Source organism: Oncorhynchus tshawytscha, linkage group LG33, assembly GCF_018296145.1.
Source record: "Oncorhynchus tshawytscha isolate Ot180627B linkage group LG33, Otsh_v2.0, whole genome shotgun sequence".
In the NCBI taxonomy this organism is placed as follows: domain Eukaryota; kingdom Metazoa; phylum Chordata; class Actinopteri; order Salmoniformes; family Salmonidae; genus Oncorhynchus; species Oncorhynchus tshawytscha.
The window spans coordinates 1,332,876-1,355,360 of record NC_056461.1 but is presented as its reverse complement, the minus strand read 5'-3'; the positions used below and the strand labels follow the sequence as shown (position 1 = coordinate 1,355,360).

General features: G+C 42.2%; 1 pseudogene; it reads right to left on the bottom strand.

Annotated features, from left to right (window-relative positions):
• Positions 1-578: 578 nt before the first annotated feature.
• LOC112247259 overlaps positions 579-22,485 on the bottom strand; it is a 96,346-nt pseudogene continuing 74,439 nt past the window's right edge.

The window sequence follows — 22,485 nt, the reverse complement described above, 5'->3', positions numbered from 1 at the left end:
ACCAACCCTACCTTGTCACAACACCACTGATTGTCTCAAACACATTAAGAAGGAAAGAAATTCCACAAATGAACTTTCAACAAGGCACACCTTTTAATTGAAATGCATTCCAGATGTCTAACTCAAGAAGCTTGTTGAGAGAATGCCAAGAGTGTGCAAAGCTGTCATCAAGGCAAAGGGTGGCTACTTTGACAACCTAAAATATATTTTGATTTATTTAACACTGTTTTGGTTACTACATGATCCCATATGTGTTATTTCATAGTTTTGATGTCTTCACTATTATTCTACAATGTAGAAAATAGTAAAAACAAAGAAAAACCCTTGAATGAGTAGGTGTTTCCAAACTTTTGACTGGTACTGTATATTTTAGATTACGGCAAGGATTTGAGCAAAAGCCTGCACACCCAGTATATATCCAGGAATGGAGTCTGGGAACCCTGTACTAATGCAAACTAAAACAGTGTGTTATAGTTGGTGAGCTCTAGTATAGGAGTTGGTGAGACTGTAGCTTAAGTTGAGCTCAGTGATGATGATGATTAGTGTTTTCAGTGTGTGTATTATGTAGCTAGGTGGTCTTACTGTTCAGGGCTGCTCTCCAGGCCCACGTTGCTGCGAGGTCTCTTGGCCACCAGTAGCCTGGATGGACGGGCCTGTGGGAATATCCAAAATAAATATCACAAAATATATATATATATATATATATATATATATATATATATATATATATATATATATATCAAACAACCTATTCTCATCCAGCCTGAGGCAAGTTACACAAACAGGCACAAAAACCTTGTCCACATATGTTAGTCTATATGCAACGTTCATATGCCAATTCACATGCATAAACATTGGCCCGTATGTCAATATCAGTTGAGAGACAGATAAAAAGTCCTTTACATAAAGAATATAGTGATCTAACACCAAAGACATTCCACAAAAACGTAGTGAACCATAAGCAGTAAAACTTTGATGGGGGAGGACGTGTCATGACAGCGCAACCCTACAGCTACCACCTGAGACCAGTTGGGGTCAGCGGAGTTCATGGGCTTGAGTGAGGGGTCAGAGGTAAAAGGTCATCTGATATTTCTAGCTGCCTGTACCCAGGGGGTCAAACTCAGGTAGGTAGAGGGAGAAGTACAGGGTAATTAAAGGGAGGTAGGTGGGTGTGTGGCCATCAGCTGGCCCTATTAAGAGTCTGGGGAACAATAGCGAGGAAGGGAGTGAGGAGAGGAAAAAGGGAGGACAGGAAGAGAGGGGTGTGAAAAGTGAAAGGCTTGCTTAATTAATCCTGAGCATGGGGAGTCATGGAGGGGAGTTGTGTGTGTGTGTTCATGTGTGTGTGTGTATATGTATTAGGGGGAGCTAGCTTGTTCGTCATTGCACCACGAATGATGTCCCTTTTTCTTAATAAAGGTCCTTAGAACTAGGAGTGAACACTCCATTGTGGAGTGAATACACACCACCACAACTGATTGGTTAATATGATGTGCTTCACTGTGGAAGCTCTAAGACTTACATTTAGGTATTAAACAACATAATGTGTCTTTCTAATCAATACCTCATATCCCTTCTATATAGAAGCATGTAGGGGCTCCTGAGTGGCGCAGTGGTCTAAGGCACTGCATCTCAGTGCTAGAGGTGTCACTACAGACCCTGTATCACAACCGGCTGTGATTGGGAGTCAACATTGGGCGGCGCATAATTGGGCCAGCGTCGTCCGGGTTCGGGTTTGGCCGGGGTAGGCCGTCAATGTAAATAAGAGACAATAACACATTTTTCTATACTGACTTGCCTAGTTAAATAAAGGTAAACAAATATGTATTGATAGATAACATTCTAGTGCATCAGACAGAAATATAAATATTAGTTTTACATAACTTTGCACAAGTGACAAGTCACGCCCCGAGTGAGGTCAGAGAGCGTCAGTCTGACGGAAACGCCCCTCTCGAACAAACTGCATAAATGATGGGTAACAAAGTTAACATACCAGACCAGGGAGACGTAGAGCTGCAGCTCACGTTTAAAGTCGTTGGAACTCTGAATCTCAACACAAGGTAGAGACGATAAAGTCAACTCCGGGACAATCACTGGTACGGATGATTAGCAATCCCGGATCCGGGAGCGTAATCATAGCCTCAAACAAATTAGCATAAAGCAGCCGACATAAATACCCCTAGAAACTTTTCCTATTCATGAAAATCGCAAATGAAATATATTCAAACACAAGCTTAGCCTTTTGTTAATCACACTGTCATCTCAGATTTTCAAAATATGCGTTACAGCCAATGCTAGACAAACATTTGTGTAAGTTTATCATGGCATAATGCTATGCTAGGCTCTGCTGGTAGCAGGCAACATTTTCACGAAAATAAGATTACCTTTGAAGAACTTCAGGTGTTTTCACTCAGGAGACTCCCAGTTAGATAGCAAATGTTCCTTTTTTCCCAAAATATTATTTTTGTAGGCCAAATAGCTCCCGTTTGTTCATCATGCTTGGCTGAGAAATCGACCGGAAAATGCTACCACTACAACGCCAAACTCTTTTCCAAATTAGCTCCATAATATCGACAGAAACACGGCAAACGTTGTTTAGGATCAATCCTCAAGGTGTTTTTAACATATATGTTGGTTTCTCATAAGAAGCGATTGGAAAAATGGCTACCTCAGTATTTTACGCAAGATTTTCTGTGGGAGCCACCATGTGACCACTTGCTAAATATGGTCCCTTACGGCTATTCTTTTACGGAAATACGTAAAAAGACGTCACAATGCTGTAAACACCTTGGGGAATACGTGGAAAACGTAAGCTCATTCGTAGCTCATTCACAGCCATATAAGGAAATGTTTATATGGGATTGAGGTCAGGGCTTTGTGATGGCCACTCCAATACCTTGACCTTGTTGTCCTTAACTTCTCTAGGGTAGGGGGCAGCATTTGGAATTTTGGATGAAAAGCATGACCAAATTAAACTGCCTTCTACTCAGGCCCAGAAGATAGGATATGCAGAAAATTAGTAGATCTGGATAGAAAACACTCTAAAGTTTCCTAAACTGTTAAAATAATATCTGTGAGTATAGCAGAACTGATTTGGCAGGCGAAAACCTGAAAAAATATGTTTTTTTTTGTTGTTGTAGTTTTCTATTCAATGCCATTACAGTATCCATTGAATTAGGACTCAATTTGCAGTTCCACTAGATGTCAACAGTCTTTAGAAATTGTTTCAGGAGTAAGAGGGAGTAAGAGCAGTCTGAATGAGTGCACCCTGCCGTGTCACAGAGTTTTTCATGCGCGCGACTGAGAGAGTGCCTTTCTTGTTTACCTTTTATATTGACAACGTTATTATCCAGTTGAAATATTATTGATTATTTAGGTTAAAAACAATCTGAGAATTGAATATAAACATCGTTTGACATGTTTCTATGAACTTTACGGATACAATTTTGATTTTATTGTCTGCCTGTTGTGACTGCGTTTGAGCCTGTGGATTACTTTTTATTGAATAAATGAACGTCTTTTGAGTGCAACCATATGAAGATCATCAAAGGTAAGTGATTAATGTAATCTCTATTTCTGACTCATCTACTTGGTTGGTTACTGTTTGTAATGATTTGTCTGCTGTGTTCTCAAATAATTGTAAGATATGCTTTCACCGTAAAGCATTTTGAAATCTGACACAGTGGTTGGATTCACAAGAAGTTCATCTTTAAACCTATGTAAAATAGTTGTACCTTTTCTGAATTTTTATTTCTGTATTTGAATTTGGCGCTCTGCAATCTCACTGGATGTTGGCCAGGTGGTACGCTAGCGTCCCACATACACTAGAGAGGTTAATGAGAGAACGGTTTGTCATAGAGTAAACTCTATCAACTCAGTGGCCCCGCCCATGTGAACAGACAGTGGTTGTAAACTATATATATAACAGGGCCCTCTCTTCCAATCCTATATAAGCCCCTTGATGAAAATGTAACTTTCTGTTCCGAGGACGTTAGGGCGACGGTCCTACGTTAAAAGGGCTCAGATAATAACCTGTTCCAAGGACGTGTGGACTGGCAGTCACCACGTTGGAATGACAAACACCACCTACAGAACTAAGCCAACATCAGCAAGGACCTAACGAAATTGGCATTGAATGTCAATGTGAAGGTGACAACCTACACACAGGAAGGATGAATTTTGACTATACCAGCCAGAATATAGCATGAGCATATAGCATGGCAACTTGGTATGAAGTTTGAACTCTTATTCACTAAAGAAGTGATACCTCCTAGCCGTCGCGTTAGCGCAGCAACTGTGGATGTGGGCTAGGAGAGGATGGACAGAGTATGTGTTCTACCACAAGATGACTGTACTACCAAGTATCCATTCTACCATCAGACATTCTTCAAAGGACAACCCGGCCTCCCATCTACGACCAACCGATCGAAGCGCAGCTCAGAGTGAATATTTATTGCATTTTCCTTTTCCAAATGGGCGGTAATTTAGAATGCATAAAATACTGTATTTACGATAGCATAGCATCTCCCTTTGTTCCTCAGTCTTCTTGCTCTTTCACTCAAATCCCCCCTTTTCTTTGTGTAACCAGCCGCTATATCGGCTCCGTTCACCAGGTCCATCAATGTATGATTCATTCTGTGTATATGTCATTCTGTGTGATTAGTTAGATATTTAGTAAATAAATAATTAAACCAAATTTTGTATTGCTGATTCAACTTGTTAGCCAGGGTTCGTGAAGATAACCAAGAATTTACAACTTTTAGATGAGACTAAATAAAGTGACAATTAAATATTGACGGCTATTGAGGTAAAAGATTACTAGGTTTTTAAGAGTTTATTCTGAAGATAACAGGTCTATAAACATTATTTCGTGGTGCCCTGACTTTCTAGTTAATTATTTACCTGATTAGCTTAATCAGGTAATATTAATTACAGAAAAATTATTTTATAGAATAGCATGTCATATCACTTAAGCCGGCATAGCCAAAGACATGACAAATGCATGTCACAAGGATCTGTACACAATTCTTGAAGGTGAAAATGTCTCAATCTTCCATGGACTGCAACCTCACCAGACATATCACCCATTGAGCTGTTTGGGATGCTCTGAATCGATGTGTACGACAGCGTGTCCCAGTTCCCACCAAAATCCAGCAACTTTGCACAGCCATTGAAGAGGAGTGGGACCATATTCCACAGGCCACAATCAACTCTATGAAACTGATCAACTCTATGCAAAAGAGATGTGTCACGCAGCATGAGGCTTTTGGGGGTCACACCAGATATTGACTGGTCTTTTTTTAAGGTATCTGTGACCAACAGATGCATATCTGTATTCCCAGTCATGTGAAATATATCATTACACAGGTGAATGTATTTCAATTGACTAATTTCCTTCTATGAACTGTAATTCAGTAAAATCCTTGAAATTGTTACATGTTGCATTTCTATTTTTGTTCAGTATAGTTTAACATGATTTTTGGGGAAATAGATATCACAAAAATAATCGTCAAGTGTGGTTGGAGGAACTTCTGTTAAAATATTTTACTTCCTCTTTCAAAATCTCCTTTGGTGAAAAAAGGATTTCTCCATAGTTTGTAAAACTATATATTTGGTTGCGTTTCTATATTGAATGTTTAGGAAAACCTTTGCTCTTATCCATCCAATTTTTGGGTATGAAAACCCATTCTTTCATAAATAAGTTCCTCAAACTTGTTTTGCATGAAGATTATTCAGTGCATCTGTAGGACATTCCTCAACTCCACTGGCATGTAATATTACATTTTCTATTTCTGGTCTATTCTCTGTAGACCAATACTTGTAATTGAATGGCCTCTAAACGCACATTAAAAGGCATCACATACGATAAGTGGGTCCGCTGAACATGTATTGTGCCAGAACAAGTCTTACGAATTCCATCGTTTTTGTTAATAAAATAGTGTCAGTCAATAAACCCTGGTTAAATGTCCAATATCCCCGTCCAGCAGCTATGAGGTTAAATAACTGTTAAAAAAAGCTGTGTGGCAGTGGTTGGTGGACACGGCAAACCCACCACACGCAGTAACGCAGGTGTGCATGTGCACACACAGGTATAAACATACGTGGACAGCCATCCACACACTCAAAGGAGGTAATACACACACAGTCAAACAGAAGAAAGTTTCAGGATAATGAGTGTGCGTGGATTAGTCTCGCCAGTCAATGTAATGTGATCCTGGTCATCCTGTATGTCTGAGAGAACAGTCTGAAAGATGGGACATATCCACAGCGCATAGTCAGACAGTATGCCAGTCATTGAGCTTGCACACACACACGCACGTACGCACACACACACTCCTAACCACAAACTTCAGGTGCCAAGGCCAGAGATGAGAGGTAGAAGGGGGAGGTACTCACAGGCTGCGAGTCGCCGCGCTGGAGCCGGGAGGATGGGGTTGAGGGGGAGGGGCTCGGAGGGGCTGCACCAGAGACACTCAAGGGTCACACACACATAGCAATGGAAGGACATGATGATGTACACAACAACATCAACTGCACACCATATGCACACAAACGAGCCACCACAATATCTTCCTTCATGACAACAGTTGTAGCTAGGCCTTCCTCTTACAACGTATCAGGTAATTGACACTGTATCCCCATTGCCAATCACAACGTCTTTCCAGAACGTTGTCCTGATGTGTGTGCATGTGTGTGTGTGTGTATGTTTATAAGAGAGAGAGAGGACGTGTGTGTGTGTGTCCTAATTATTCAGCGTTCTAATGAGAGAAATGAGAGATGGATGGATGAATGGTCCTGGGAGCAACAGCTGAAAAACATCGTCTCACTTCTCTCTTCCATCGCTCTCCCTCCCATTTCTCTTCTCTCTCTACCTCTCCCATTTCTCTTCTCTCTCTCTACCTCTCCCATTTCTCTTCTCTCTCTCTACCTCTCCCATTTCTCTTCTCTCTCTCTACCTCTCCCATCTCTCTTCTCTCTCTCTACCTCTCCCATCTCTCTTCTCTACCACCTTTCTCTCTCCCTCCCTGTATCATCTTTATCCCCCCGCCCCCTCTCTTGGGGTGTCTTAAGTATTTTTCTATAGCTTTAATAGTACTTTATGTTTTGGAGGTCGACTGTATAGTATTACGCTTTCTTCACTCCAGCTTAGGGTTGATAGACACTAATTAGTGGAGTGGTGTAACTGAGAAGCAATGCTATTATTATTACTTTTAGAAATGTCCATGTGATTTCATACTAGATAAACTGAACAAAGACATGTGCAAGGCAGAAATGAAAAGCAGGAACAAAGGAATGAAAGGAACAATGACGGATAAGAGCGGAGTGGAGACAAAGCGTGTGAAACAACATGACAAGGAATGAGTGCAACAGAAGAGATGGAATGACAGAGATGGAATGACAATGACAGAGTGATAGTGACACAGTGTGAATGATAGAGATGGAATGATTGAACAGACAGCACAGTAGCATAAGGAGGACATCACATCCTCAGAGTCCTCAGAAACTCATCCCCCCCCTTCTTTCCCTCCCTCCCGTCCCTCTCGGGCCACCTGTCCAAAGTGCGCTGTGATGGGCTGCCGTTCATCCCAGGTGCGGACACTGTCCTTCCTGCAGGTGGAGGGGGGCGACCCGGTCGTATTGTCTTCCTCCCCGGTACCCGCTCCTGTGCCACCTGTGTCTGCTGTCGAGGAGTATCCATTCTCTGCCAGCTCCTGGAGAGGGGAAGAAGAAGACGGAGGAGGTTGGCATGGCCAGAGGGGGTAGTGGTGGTGATGGTCTCTGTGGAGGGAAAGGGGAGGTCGAGGGAGGAGGCCCTACAGGGCTATAGTGGAGGGGGTCAGTGCCAGGGGGCATAGGTGAGGGGTATGGGGTAAGTGGATGGCCAAAGGAGGGTGAAAATAGAACAAATAAAGTGCCAAAAAGGATTTAAGGAACAGAATAGGGCCAGATATGGAAAAAGAGTTTGAGTGAGTGAGCGAGCGTGAAAAGAGAGTGAATGAGTGCACTGGAGTGAGCATTAAAAGGAGAAAAAAAAAGAGTGAGAGATTTGAGGAGTAAAAAGGGTCAGGTTGAGAGGTCAACAGAGGGTTAGTTTGAAAGGTGAACACACAGTGGAGGGAAGAGTGAAAAAAAAAAAAAAAAACATCAGTGAGTGAATAATTCCACCTATTGACGCAGCGTGTGTCTGTGTGTTTGCATGCGTGTCTGCTTGTGCATGTGTGTGTGTGACAGTTGTGTTCTGTAAAGTTATTATTCAGCCTGCGATTTGGGCAAAAGAAAAATTTCAATTTTATTTAGATCAAATTTAACACACAACGTACCTTTTGTTTTAGCCGACTCTTGACTTCCTTTATCCCCATCCTGGCATGATCTTTAGCCTTTGGAGGAAAAACACAGACGGGTTTACTAAACAGATTTTGTTTCTGTTGTTGTTGAAGTAGGGAGTCTTGTAGAGTCTACCTTGTAGAGTCTACCTTTAAAGTGGCATCAATATGAGACTAAGTGAACAGTAGTGAAATATTTTGTGAGTGTCATGGTGTAATAGTCATGATAGGAGGACACTTACAAACTTATAGACCGTTTTCATGGCAGGGTTAGCCTTGGTCCTCACTGTGTTGAAGATAGCTCCGCCCCCTGTATAATTTGAACAGCATGAAAGATGGGTTCAAATGCAGCACTCGTCTTTGAAGACCTACCTTGACAGTGAATAGCCACTGGTGGTAGTTGTTGTCGCTGCCTGTGGAGTTAACACAGAGGTGAGGTCACAGGGGTGAAAGGCACAGGCAGCTCATGAGGGGAGACCAGCTCAAAATAATGTCTGTAACGGAGCAAATGGAAACCATGTGTTTGATGTATTTGATACATTACACTTATTCCGCTCCAGCCATTGCCACGAGCCTGTTCTCCCCAATTAAGGTGCCACCAGCCTCCTGTGGTGAAAGGTCAATGCCTCAACACAGTGGGCATTCTATATAGGTTAGTCATGGGACATGGGTTAGCATTAGGGCCATTGACACCCCCACTGCAGTAACTAGTTTGTGGTCAGTAGGCTCGAAAAATTTGTCATTTCAAAACGGAGAACGTCAATGAGCATTCTTGTTGGACCAGTTTCAAGACGCTGTTCCAAAGACGTAGCCTACCTCAGTTTCAAGACGCTGACTACAGTTTCTTGCCTACTGAACACGACTGTGGTTTGTGGTAAGCGTGCATGGTGGCACACCAAACGTCTGCCATTACCCGACGATTAACTAAAGTGCTTGGAGACCAAGTGAAATTACCTAGTAGAAATGTTTTATATCATTGTATTCAATGTGTGCTGAACACAGCTGCATACTCTCCCATGTTGATCTCATCCTCGAAAATATCCCTGAAGCCCTCACCGGCATTCAGAAGGTCCAAGCGGCCATCGATGAACTACAGAGAGGGAGAAAGGTTTATCCCAGTTATACACGGAATGTTTCTTTCATTGATTAATATTAATTAACTTTTTCTATTGCATCACACTTATTCTGTGTGTGTATGTGTGCCTGTTATCGTGCATGTACAGTGGGGCAAAAAAGTATTTAGTCAGCCACCAATTGTGCAAGTTCTCCCACTTGAAAAGATGAGAGAGGCCTGCAATTTTCAAAGCCGGACTATGCTGGGCCAGCTGTGCGTTGCCCTATGGGACTCCCAATCATGGCCAGTTGTGACAAAGCCTGAAATTGAACCAGGGTTTGATGCCTCAAGCACTGAGATGCAGTGCCTTAGACCGCTGCGCCACTCGGGAGCCCAAATTATTGAACACACACAGGAAAGGTGTATAGGTACTTTGTAGAAAAGTATGCAATTATTATATAAACATAAAATAGCAGACAGATATAGAAAGACCCAGAGTTCTAGGTAAAAAAATAATGAACAATACAAAATAAGATATACAGAACAAGGACAGGGTAAACAGAAAGAGGAGGGCAGATGTCACCACCCATATCCATCCTGCCATCAACCCCAACCTTTGATCAAATAAGATGAATTGGAAACAGAACTACAGTAAATGCAATAAAGATAGTGTTATTTAGTGGTAGAGCCTATTTTCACCTCTAGATGGCAATGCTGTGAAAGTCAACAGACAGCAGGAGAGGAACTAGACCAGTGGTTCTCAAACATTTTGGGGCCAGGACCCCTTTTGGGATAGCAAATTCACCAGGGACCATAATCAGAACACATAAAAATAGCATAGAAGGAGTTTTACCACGACTTCGACAGCGCATGGCTGGACAAACCTATTCTCGGGCCCTGGGAAGGAAGATTTCAAAGGCCCTCCTCTCAAAATGTTGAATTTTTCATGTAAATTTCCTGCAATTCAACACATTTTGCCATGGGTCAGAGCAATGTGTTGTTGTGGCATCTTTAAAGCTAATATCCTGCAATTCAACACATGTTGCCTTGAGACAGAGAGAAGACCTTTATATTTAAAAGTTAACTGTCCAGTGTTTTTATTTTATTTGTAAAATATTACAAATAATGCAATGATATGCATACAATTGTTTTCCTTCCAAAAAATAGTAATTAAGTACTTTAATGGCCAGCTCATCCTCCTCGGGAGAATGACATCCTCCTCAATGAGGAAACTGCATGCATTTTTCTAAAGGTATGTTGAAGATACAAGTTTGAGGTGTGTTTTGTTTTTACGTCCCGCACAGTAATCCTATTTCCCAGGTAAAAATAAAGTTTGAATGACCAATAATGTGACCGACCGGCTCGTTTCGGTCTGATGTAGCAAAAATTGAAATGGTGCTTTTTTACATTGGATAAAAGTAGAGACTCAGAGCTAGAAAATTGTATATCATACACTATAGCTGAGGACAAATGGGAAAGTAATTCTGCTTTGAAAGTTGATAAACTAGTAACCTCACTTTTGAGAAATGGCCCTTGAATCTTTTGGTACCTATTGGAGAGCTCTTCTTTGTCCAAACCCATTCAGCATCATTCACACCCTTTTAAGTTTTAGCCCCACCCATCTCTTTAAGGATTCACATGTGATGCGATGCATTAAAAAACCAAAGATTTCAAGACTAAAGGCTGGCTTATACTACGGCGGTGTCTGTAAATTTAGGCGTTCGTAAACTCAGAGGGTTGTCAGATTGGACAATCATAATTTCAGAGCGTTTTGCTCTCGGGGGCGTTCAGAGTGCACACTGGACACTCTGGCTGGAAAGTAGGGTTGATCCGAGCGTTCTGACCCAACAGCAGTCAAGCACCCAAGCTAACTGGCTAACGTTGGCTAACGCTAGCTAACGCTAGCTACTTCCAGACAAAAATGAGAGAACACCTCACTCTGACCATTTTACTCTAGCAGAGCTGGCTAGGCATTTGTTATGTTATCCAGAGCATTGCTGACTGCAACTGTGCTTCTGGCAACAATTTAAATACGCTTTTTTGCAAACGTTTACTGGCACTGGCCATATTCAGGGTTCGTCAATTTGTCGGTTACTCTACACTCTCGCACAATCAGGTGAGCGTGCTCTGAAATCGGAGTAGATAGCCAAAGCAAATTTACCAGCTACGTCTATCGACAGTTGTCGCAGTGACATCATAAACATTCCATTGAAATAGTTACCTATACATGTATGGACGCTTCTCCCTCTTGCCCTTAGTTTGAATATGTAATCCGGAGACAGGTGTTTTATACAATAGCCTTCTTTCTGTGTGTTCTCTTTTCGACTCTATCTGCATATTTGCAATCAAACGCCAGAATTTCTCCATCTCCTTAGCTATCATTCTCTAATTCCACTGGTTTCAAAACTCGGTCCTCCAGAAAGTGGAGAGCAACACATATGCAGTTCTACTACGTGGTATCTCTGAAAAAAGCCACAGAAGCGTGCTACATGGCAGACCAATCCGAACGAATCTCTTGGCATGTCCAGCCCACTCATTATCTCAGTCGATCATGGCTAGCGGGAAGGTTGGTTGCTTTTTCTGTGGCTAAACCAACTAGGCTCATAATTTTAAAAATTATATTTGTATTTACAGATGGCATACACGTTTGTGATTAAGGCACATGAAAGTTCACATGTTCCAGAAGGCATTCCTGCCCAAAAATGTTTATGTTCAAACAGCTCCCCTGTGAAGTCGTGACTTGCGACAGTTTTCCTGAATCAGGTCACATATGTGCAATGGTGTAAAGTACTTAAGTGAAAATACTTTAAAAAGTACAGCTTCCGTACTATTTGTTTTTGACAACTTTTACTTTTACTCCACTAAATTCCTAAAGAAAAGAATGTACTTTTCACTCCATCCATTTTTCCTGACACCTAAAAGTACTCATTACATTTCAAATGCCTAATAGCAGGACAGGACAATTCACACACTGAATTCCAATTCACACACTTATCAAGAGAACATCCCAACTGTTTCTAACCTGGCGGACTCACTAAACACAAATGGTTCCTTTGTAAATGATGTCTTGTTGGAGTGTGCCCCTGGCTATCAATGCATTTTAAATTAATAATTGTGGAGTCTGCTTTGCTAAATATAAGGAATTTTAAATTATTTATACATTCATTTTTGCTACTTAAGTATATTTTAGCAATTACATGTATTTTTGATACTTAAGTATATTTAAAACCAAATACTTTTACTTTTACTCAAGTAGTATTTTACTGGATGACTTTCACTTTTGCTTGAGTCGATTCATATTAAGGTATCTTTACTTTTACTCAAGTTTGAGAATTGGGTACTTTTTCCACCACTGTATGTGCACACATATTCTGGCCTTGTGTTCTAAAAATAGCTACAAAAATATATTTGAGGACCCAACTTAGAATTTATTGTGGCAAAACTTAAGAAACATTCTTGTGTTCTGTTCATAAATATGGATTCCCCCTGTGAAGAAACTGTCTAGAATTGTTTAAACGTAGCCTATTTCCCCAAATATTGTAATAGCCTAAGGTGTCCAAAAGTTGCTGCTTTCAAAAAGAATAAATGTCAGACTATAGGCCTAGGCTATTCTCAATCACAGCTTTATGAGACATTGAACAGACAATATTAATGTCATGTGCGCGCCACACAGATAGACACAAGGGTCAATATCACATAACATTTGGAACACGCAACATTTTACATTTTTATTTCAGAATTTGTATTCCTTTTATGATTTACTATAAAAATAAATATTAGACTTTTAGAAAAACATGTTGGCCAAAGCTCCAGCACTTAGAGTTATGTAATTATAAACCCATTTTCAGTGAATCAGCCATAAGATATGTCCTCCCTGTTACAGACATGCACTTACCTGTCTTTAATTACTTTCATATGACTATTTTAATCATATAATCATAATCAATAATCATAATCAACCCTGTTCATTTGTTCTGGTCGAATTATAAAGAAATAACAGATTTTGTATACAATGTGTGGTTTTATACTGAACTTCATCTAATTTGCACCTTATCTTTCTAAATTAAGACAGGTATCAGTTATATTTTATCCACGTTTATAATTCTCTGGTGTCGGCCATGTCTTACCCTTTAAAATACATTACACAAATTCTTGATATTTGACAATGTGACTGAATTCATTTGAAAAAGATGCCAAGATAACAGGGTGGACAACTATAGCGGGACAGAACATAAATTAAACCCTGAAACCTGAATACTGAACACTGAGGAGATATCTACATAGTAATACATGTAGTAACAACATTGGAACTGCTATTTAGTTATATATTCATTGTGAAAACAACAATACAAAAATACATTGCAGGTACAAAATCATTGGAATTAGCATTAAAACACATTCCTGTCCCTCTCTTCCTCTCCCCCTCGCTCTCCCCTTTCACCCCAAATGCTCTTCCACATACTTCCAGGTGGAGTTTTCCCTCTGCAAAGAGCGTTTATTGACAGCCAGTGGCTCTGGCATCAGACAAATTATCTGTCCATCAAAGTACCAACAAATATCTTCCTTTGGACTTGGCCAGAAGAATTTGTTGATGTCATTCAGTTCACCTTAATGTTATGTTAGCATATGATATGATAGCATATGATAAGATATAAAGAGTAACAAACACCTTAAACATTTCAATACTCAACCAATACTCAATGTATGTATGTACGGGGAGGAAGGAGGGTTACCTCTGCTCTTGCCTCAACATCACTCTCAGTAATGAAGAACATCTCCACAGAGGAGTTAAGACCCTTTAGGACATTGTACAGGGCCTGTGTATCTGGGATATCCTTTCCATGGTGCACTGCTCTATCTGCAGATCTCTTGAGAGCATCTCCAATACCATCTGGTGCCCCCTTGCCATGGCTGGCCTCAAAGAAATTCCAGTTGACCTCTTGAAAGCCTTGTTTGTGTGGTTCTGTGGGAAGTAGGTAGAAGTTCCCTTTTTGCTTGTATTGTGTAGCCGGCCCGTCAGTAAAGAAATGAAGCTGACTTCAGGGTATTTCTGCTTCAACATGGCAAGATCAAGGTGTTCCCAAATGGCAGGTGGATCATGTCTCTGTGATGGTGAAATGGAGCAAAAAGCAATCGGTGGATGGTCTGCAACAGTGTAGATCACTCCAGTGTGGAGAGTGGCTTGCTGGTGAGATCCTCCAAAATGCAAGAACTGGATCTCTTGACTGTATTTGCATGAACAGTTTTTGCTGAAGTCAATGTGCAGCAAGCACTCATTGTTCTTCAGACTCTCCCTAAGCTCCCTATAGGCCCTGTATTGCCACTTGATATTAAAGATGTGTTGCCTAAAACTTAGCGAGCCTATCTTGAAACTGACTGACCAGTTGAGTTTCTGTTATTGTGACCTCCCTCTTCACGGTTATCATGGAGCACTTCTCGACATCTTTTTGGATCTTCTCCAAGGTCCATTGTGTCAGAGGAACTTCTACATTCCCAGGAGGTTTTAGAGTTGGATGACTGGTGAGGAAACAATCATTGCATTCACCATGAGCACATAGCTTCGATTTCAGGTCACACATTCTTGATTTGACCATGTCCTCAAGGTTTTTGGTGGACAAAAGACCAAGACTGTGAAGAGAATTCATCATGAACTGTAAATTCTCATGGGTTTTGCACTGACAAGTTTCACGATCAGTGTCATTGGGCGTAACAACCCAAAATGGCCTGAGGTGGCAGAAGGAGGTATTGGACAACTGACCTAGTTCGTCAGGCAGGAATTTCCTGTGCAGATTTTTTCATTCTGTCAGTCAGAAGCCTCTTCTGCATTTTGTTCTTTAGTCGTGTCATGGTTTGTTTGCGGCCGGTCGTTATACTACTTACATCATCACTGAGAAAAAAATCCTTCACTTTCCTTTTTATATCTGTTTCTGTTCTGCTTCCCTTCCTCATCAAGAGAGCACAGGTCCCCCACAGGTCCCCCACTGGTCCCCCACAGGTCCCCCACAGGTCCCCTTCCCCTTCCTTTGCTCTCATTATTTGAAAAGCCCAACACCGTCTTTTGAAGTTTATACTTCTTCACAGAGGTCACTTTCGCAATGATTTGCTTGTTCTTCTGATTCCTTGCATTTCTGTATTTTGTTTTGATATCTTTAATGAGAGATGTGTGAAAGAGAAGAGCCCTGTTAATAGGTGATGTCACATTCTGACGTCTCTGCAATGCTTTGACTGTTGAATGAGGAGATACAGATGCCCGTTCTCCCCTAATCCTTGCACACCTCTTCCTGTATTTTTTTCTTTTTCCCCTCTCCTCTGCCACGTCTGATTTTAAATGCTCTCTCTCTTTTCTCTCTTCTGTGTTTTTTTCTAATGCGTTCCCCTTGCTGGCGTTGCCTAAAACACATTAAATGCATGGTTAGGATTCTCGGGGTAGAGTCAGAGATAAAGTTAAGGATAACGGTTAGTAGATTGGGATTAGGGTTATGGGTTATGGTTCGGGATTACGGTTAGAGTTAGTAGAAAGTTTAGCAAATGCCTTATCTTAAGCATATTCTAACCTTGAAGGCCCAGGCTGATTTTCAGGAGTTTAAGGGGGTGTTTGGGACTGCAGAAACCCACTAGCCTTGGCCCTGGCTCTGAGTATCCTTTTAGGATCTCTCCATCTCTTCCTTTCTGCACACTGCACTCTGTCACTGAGTTCAGCTACTGCCTTCTTCCCTGTCTCTCTATCTTCCCTCCATTTCTGCCTCTCTTTCTCTAGATACTCTCTCCTTCTTTCCGGGTCAGCATTACGTCGTTCTCTGTTTTGCCGCTGTCTTTCAGCTGCACTAAGAGGAGGTGCCATTCCTTCGGAAAGACCTGATTCAATCGATATTGATTTATTTTTTAAATACTATACATGCTATATATCCTGTAATTATGTAATACTATTTATGAACAAGATCACATTTTGCAACACATTACTGCATGATATCCATTTATTCACTCTGTTGAGTGCATGTCCACACTGTTACGTGTACATGGATAACAGGGTGGACAATAACAGGGTGGACATTTTGAGATAAAATCAGCAACTATGCTCCAAGTGATCGGGATGAAGCTAGGATAATGTCTGCCAATTGAAAAGCAATTGTTTGACAAATATATTTTGAAATGATGAAATTTGATTAACGTCTTTTAAATGTTGCTTTAACAGGGTGGACATGTTATGCTTTCCCACATCACCAACATATGATGAAAATGCAATAGTATGAAATCTAGATACTCACCAGGCTAACCACAGTTGTTTTCCTGCCAAGGAAGTGACATCATTTCCTGTTTGTGATGTCATTGTAGACCATATATATTTTCTTAAAGTGCCAGTAACCACAATATAACAGGGTGGACAACGACTGAGGATGTACAGAAAATAGCCAATGTTCTTATAAAAAGGTGCAGCATTTCACATAAAATGACTATACATAAGATAACATTTAAGGAAAAAATGTATAATTTAATTCCTAATTGTTCTTGTTGAAGTTGATTGAGCAGCACCTGGGACATTGAAACATTGCCTCCTTCCACTGAAATAAAATAGTCCTAAAGGTATAAAATGTACAAGACTATGTCAGTATGCTTCTATTATCATGAAGGTATACACACAAGGATCCTTGTATATTTTTTATATACAATTTGGAATGATTTATCTTGAGGACAAAAAATAACACTTTTAGTGATATTGACCCACAAACAAACCTGTTTCATACTGAAGCTCCACCAGGAAGGAATATTAGAAAATATTTGCCTGCACTTCGTCCAGTTGTTGCATGTGATTTGCACTATAGCTATATATGGTGGTTTTTAGCTGCGACATTTTCTGTTTTTTGGGGGGAGTGGGGGGGGTTGGCCAATAGGGGGCGATCCCATAGTAAATCACAATATTTTATGAGTACATAATCATGATAGGATTTACATTACCCAACCCTAACACACACATCCCTCCACATCCCCACTGTCCATAGCGCTGCACATCACATTCCCTCTGGATCAAACTGGTTCTGCAGTTCAGACTTAATGATAACAAGCGCTGGGCACGAGACTCAGAGAGAGAGAGAGAGAGAGAGAGACATGGGCACGAGACTCAGAGAGAGAGAGAGAGAGAGAGAGAGAGAGAGAGAGAGAGAGAGAGAGAGAGAGAGAGAGAGAGAGAGAGAGAGAGATGGGCACGGGACTCAGAGAGAGCGAGAGAGAGAGATGTGCACGAGACTCAGACAGAGAGAGAGAGAGAGAGCGAGAGAGAGACATGGGCACAAGACTCAGAGAGAGAGAGAGAGAGAGAGAGAGAGAGAGAGAGAGAGAGAGCAAGAGAGAGATGGGAACGAGACTCAGAGAGAGAGAGAGAGAGCAAGAGAGCAGAGAGAGAGAGAGAGAGAGAGATATGGGCACGAGACACAGAGAGAGAGAGAGAGACAGAGAGAGAGAGAGAGAGAGAGAGAAATACAGGGACCTGAGAGAGAGCTAGACAGATGGGAAGAAAGTAAGAAAGTTCCCAAGATAGGGCCTTGAATATTTTATCCCACTAGACACTATAAAAATGAAAGCCGGTGCAAAATCAAGGCTATATCACATCCTGACCACCTTCATGGTCACGTTGAGAACAGTATTTCCCTAATACTGGGTGTCGGTTCATTTCTTTGATTAATTTTGGGTCCTGACTAGAATTACACCATCGTTTTCTGTACTTGATGGGTAACACACACACACACACACACACACACACACACACACACACACACACACACACACACACACACACACACACACACACAGGAAAGTCTTTGGAATCCCTAGTGTCTCCTAGGCAGACGGGTCCTTGGTTCAGAGAGAGTGCAGGTTAGGGGTTTAGAGTGTAGGGGTGAGGGTTAGCCACAGGGCAGTGACAGCTTGGAAGGCACCGGCTTCCCCATACGGAGTGCGGGGGTACAAGCTGTGCCATTGTTAGGACGTGTGTCCCCTCTCTGTCTCCCCTGGTGGGGGGACTGCTGCCCCACGTAAGGGGACTATCCTGTGGGGCTTCTCCCTCCCTTTACACTGGGGGTCACGGGGATCTGCATCGCTAATGCTATTATCCAGTGACAGAGCGTGCATGTGCACAAGCGTGTGGGCAGACACACACACACAGACACACTCACATATACATACAGTACACAAACACACACGTCACTCTTCTCTCTGTGTGAGTGTTTCTCTCTCCCTCTGTTTTTCTTTCTCAAGCCTCACTGTAACCATTCTATAGCACATCTACAAAGACAAACTGTCTATTTCTCTGTCTCTCACTCCTAACTGTAGACCTTCCTTCCCTCCTTCCCCTCTTCCCTCTCTCTCTTGTTCTCCCTCAGTATGGCTCACCGGCTCAATCTGCAGTGCGTTCCTGTAGCTGCCAAAGAGAGCGGCCTGTGTTCAGAGAAAGGCTCAAGCCACGCCGTCTCCTGTCGTTGTGGAAACCTTCTTCAGGCGGTCCTTTAAGGAGGACACCTGGGAAAACAAACAAACAGTTACACTTTACTATTGTTTATGACGTCTACATGAGGACAGTGTGATTGAGTGATAAGCAACGTGTAACATTTTCACCTTTAACAGAGGTGCATTTAGAGGTAATATTTCAATCCATCCATACCCCAATCCCTTCTCTTTGGCTCCCTCCATCAATCTCTTTCACCCTACCTTAATAGCTTCTCCCATCATCCATCCCTTTCACCCTACCTTAATACCTTCTCCCATCAATCTCTTTCACCCTACCTTAATACCTTCTCCCATCAATCTCTTTCACCCTACCTTAATACCTTCTCCCATCAATCTCTTTCACCCTACCTTAATACCTTCTCCCGTCATCCATCCATCCCATTCACCCTACCTTAATATCTTCTCCCATCAATCTCTTTCACCCTACCTTAATACCTACTCTCATCATCCATCCATCCCTTTCACCCTACCTTAATACCTACTCCCATCATCCATCCATCCATCCCTTTCACCCTACCTTAATACCTTCTCCCATCATCCATCCATCCCTTTCACCCTACCTTAATACCTTCTCCCATCATCCATCCATCCCTTTCACCCTACCTTAATACCTTCTCCCATCATCCATCCATCCCTTTCAACCTACCTTAATACCTTCTCCCATCATCCATCCATCCCTTTCACCCTACCTTAATACCTTCTCCCATCATCCATCCATCCCTTTCACCTTACCAGTGTCTTTATCTATCCCTCTCTCCATTCCTTTACCCAATACCCCTTCTCCTTTCCTACCAACATCTCAACCCTCTTTCCTCCTTTCATTCCCCCTTACCCCCAGAGATAGTCTCTCTCGCCCTTAGGCCTCTCATCCCCTCTAGTAGCATCTAGACCCCACTAGTCACTCCGTTCCCCAGGCCCCCCTCTCTCCCTTGTCCCTCTCATGCATCCATACGCACAGCAACGCCCTGCAAGTCAACAACAGTGTTATTCTACATGAATACACTCCATGAGACGGCCGTTTAGGCTAATGCTCTAGCCGGGAGCAAGTGCGGGGGGGCTGAAGTAATCCTTTCTCTTTCCATCTTCTCTCTCTCTTCCCCTGTCGCTTATCTCCTGCAGCGAGCTCCCCCAGTTATTAAAGACGCTTGGTTACCTTGTTAGCATAACTTTTGCCTCCCTCAAAACCCCCAAAAAACTTGCAACTGGAAAAAGAACAGTAGGAAAGAATACAGCATTTTAGCAGCATTCGCCATGACCTGGGTTTGTTCTCTACCACAGCGGAGGCAAGACCGATAAGACATGCAAATTAATTGGTGTTGTCATTTCCTCCCTCATTTGCTTGCATGAGTACTTTTATTTGGAGGAAATGGAAAAGAGTGGTTTTGAAATGTCAACATGTAAGCTCAATGTACAGTGTATTTTTGTATACAGCAGTACTGTGTCTTAAACAAAATTCCCGTCTGGGACATTAAAGCATATCCTATCCTAATGTGAATGCTCAAGTTAATCAGTGTGTCCAGAAGGTAGAACAACTTTCATTTTCCTAATGCTTCCTTAATACTTCCTCTACCTGTCCAGAACACAACACACACACACACACACACACACACACACACACACACACACACACACACACACACACACGTAATGTCCCCTTCTCAAAACACACTACAAGACAAATGAAAAGACCCACCAAAAATCCAGAATTACAGCCTTACGTTAAATGAAGAAAAACAAATACAAAAACAGAGAAGGGAATAAGAGGATGAGGTGAGTGTGTAATGATAGGATGGAAGTCTCTTAAAGGTTTACGCCGTTTCTAGGAGCAGAGGCTGGGGTGAGGTGGCCTCTGATGTTCCCCAGTGATACTGCCAGAGCTACGCTTAATATGTGCTGAATTAACCTTTAAACACTATCAAATCAAATTTGATTTGTCACATACACATGGTTAGCAGATGTTAATGAGAGTGTAGCGAAATGCTTGTGCTTCTAGTTCCGACAATGCAGTAATAACCAACAAGTAATCTAGCTAACAATTCCAAAACTACTACCTTATAGACACAAGTGTAAGGGGATAAAGAATATGTACATAAAGATATATGAATGAGTGATGGTATAGAGCGGCAGAGGCAAGATACAGTAGATGATATTGAGTACAGTATATACATATGAGATGAGTATGTAAACAAAGTGGCATAGTTAAAGTGGCTAGTGATACATGTATTACATAAAGATGCAGTAGATGATATAGAGTACAGTATATACGTATACATATGAGATGAATAATGTAGGGTATGTAAACATTATATTAGGTAGCAATGTTTAAAGTGGCTAGTGATATATTTTACATCATTTCCCATCAATTCCCATTATTAAAGTGGCTGGAGTTGAGTCAGTGTGTTGGCAGCAGCCACTCAATGTTAGTGGTGGCTGTTTAACAGTCTGATGGCCTTGAGATAGAAGCTGTTTTTCAGTCTCTCGGTCCCAGCTTTGATGCACCTGTACTGACCTCGCCTTCTGGATGATAGCGGGGTGAACAGGCAGTGGCTCGGGTGGTTGTTGTCCATGATGATCTTTATGTCCTTCCTGTGACATCGGTGGTGTAGGTGTCCTGGAGGGCAGGTAGTTTGCCCCCGGTGATGCGTTGTGCAGACCTCACTACCCTCTGGAGAGCCTTACGGTTGTGGGCAGAGAAGTTGCCGTACCAGGCGGTGATACAGCCCGACAGGATGCTCTCGATTGTGCATCTGTAGAAGTTTGTGAGTGCTTTTGGTGACAAGCCAAATTTCTTCAGCCTCCTGAGGTTGAAGAGGCACTGTTGCGCCTTCTACACGATGCTGTCTGTGTGGGTGGACCAATTCAGTTTGTCTGTGATGTGTACGCCGAGTAACTTAAAACTTACTACCCTCTCCACTACTGTTCCATCTATGTGGATAGGGGGGTGTTCCCTCTGCTGTTTCCTGAAGTCCACAATCATCTCCTTAGATTTGTTGACGTTGAGTGTGAGGTTATTTTCCTGGCACCACATTCCGAGGACCCTCAAATCCTCCCTGTAGGCCGTCTCGTCGTTGTTGGTAATCAAGCCTACCACTATTGTGTCGTCCGCAAACTTGATGATTGAGTTGGAGGCGTGCGTGGCCACGCAGTCGTGGGTGAACAGGGAGTACAGGAGAGGGCTCAGAACGCACCCTTGTGGGGCCCCAGTGTTGAGGATCAGCGGGGTGGAGATGTTGTTGCCTACCCTCACCACCTGGGGGCGGCCCGTCAGGAAGTCCAGTACCCAGTTGCACAGGGCGGGGTCGAGACCCAGGGTCTCGAGCTTGATGACGAGCTTGGAGGGCACTATGGTGTTAAATGCCGAGCTGTAGTCGATGAACAGCATTCTCACATAGGTATTCCTCTTGTCCAGATGGGTTAGGGCAGTGTGCAGTGTGGTTGAGATTGCATCGTCTGTGGACCTATTTGGGCGGTAAGCAAATTGGAGTGGGTCTAGGGTGTCAGGTAGGGTAGAGGTGATATGGTCCTTGACTAGTCTCTCAAAGCACTTCATGATGATGCAAGTGAGTGCTACGGGGTGGTAGTCGTTTAGCTCAGTTACCTTAGCTTTCT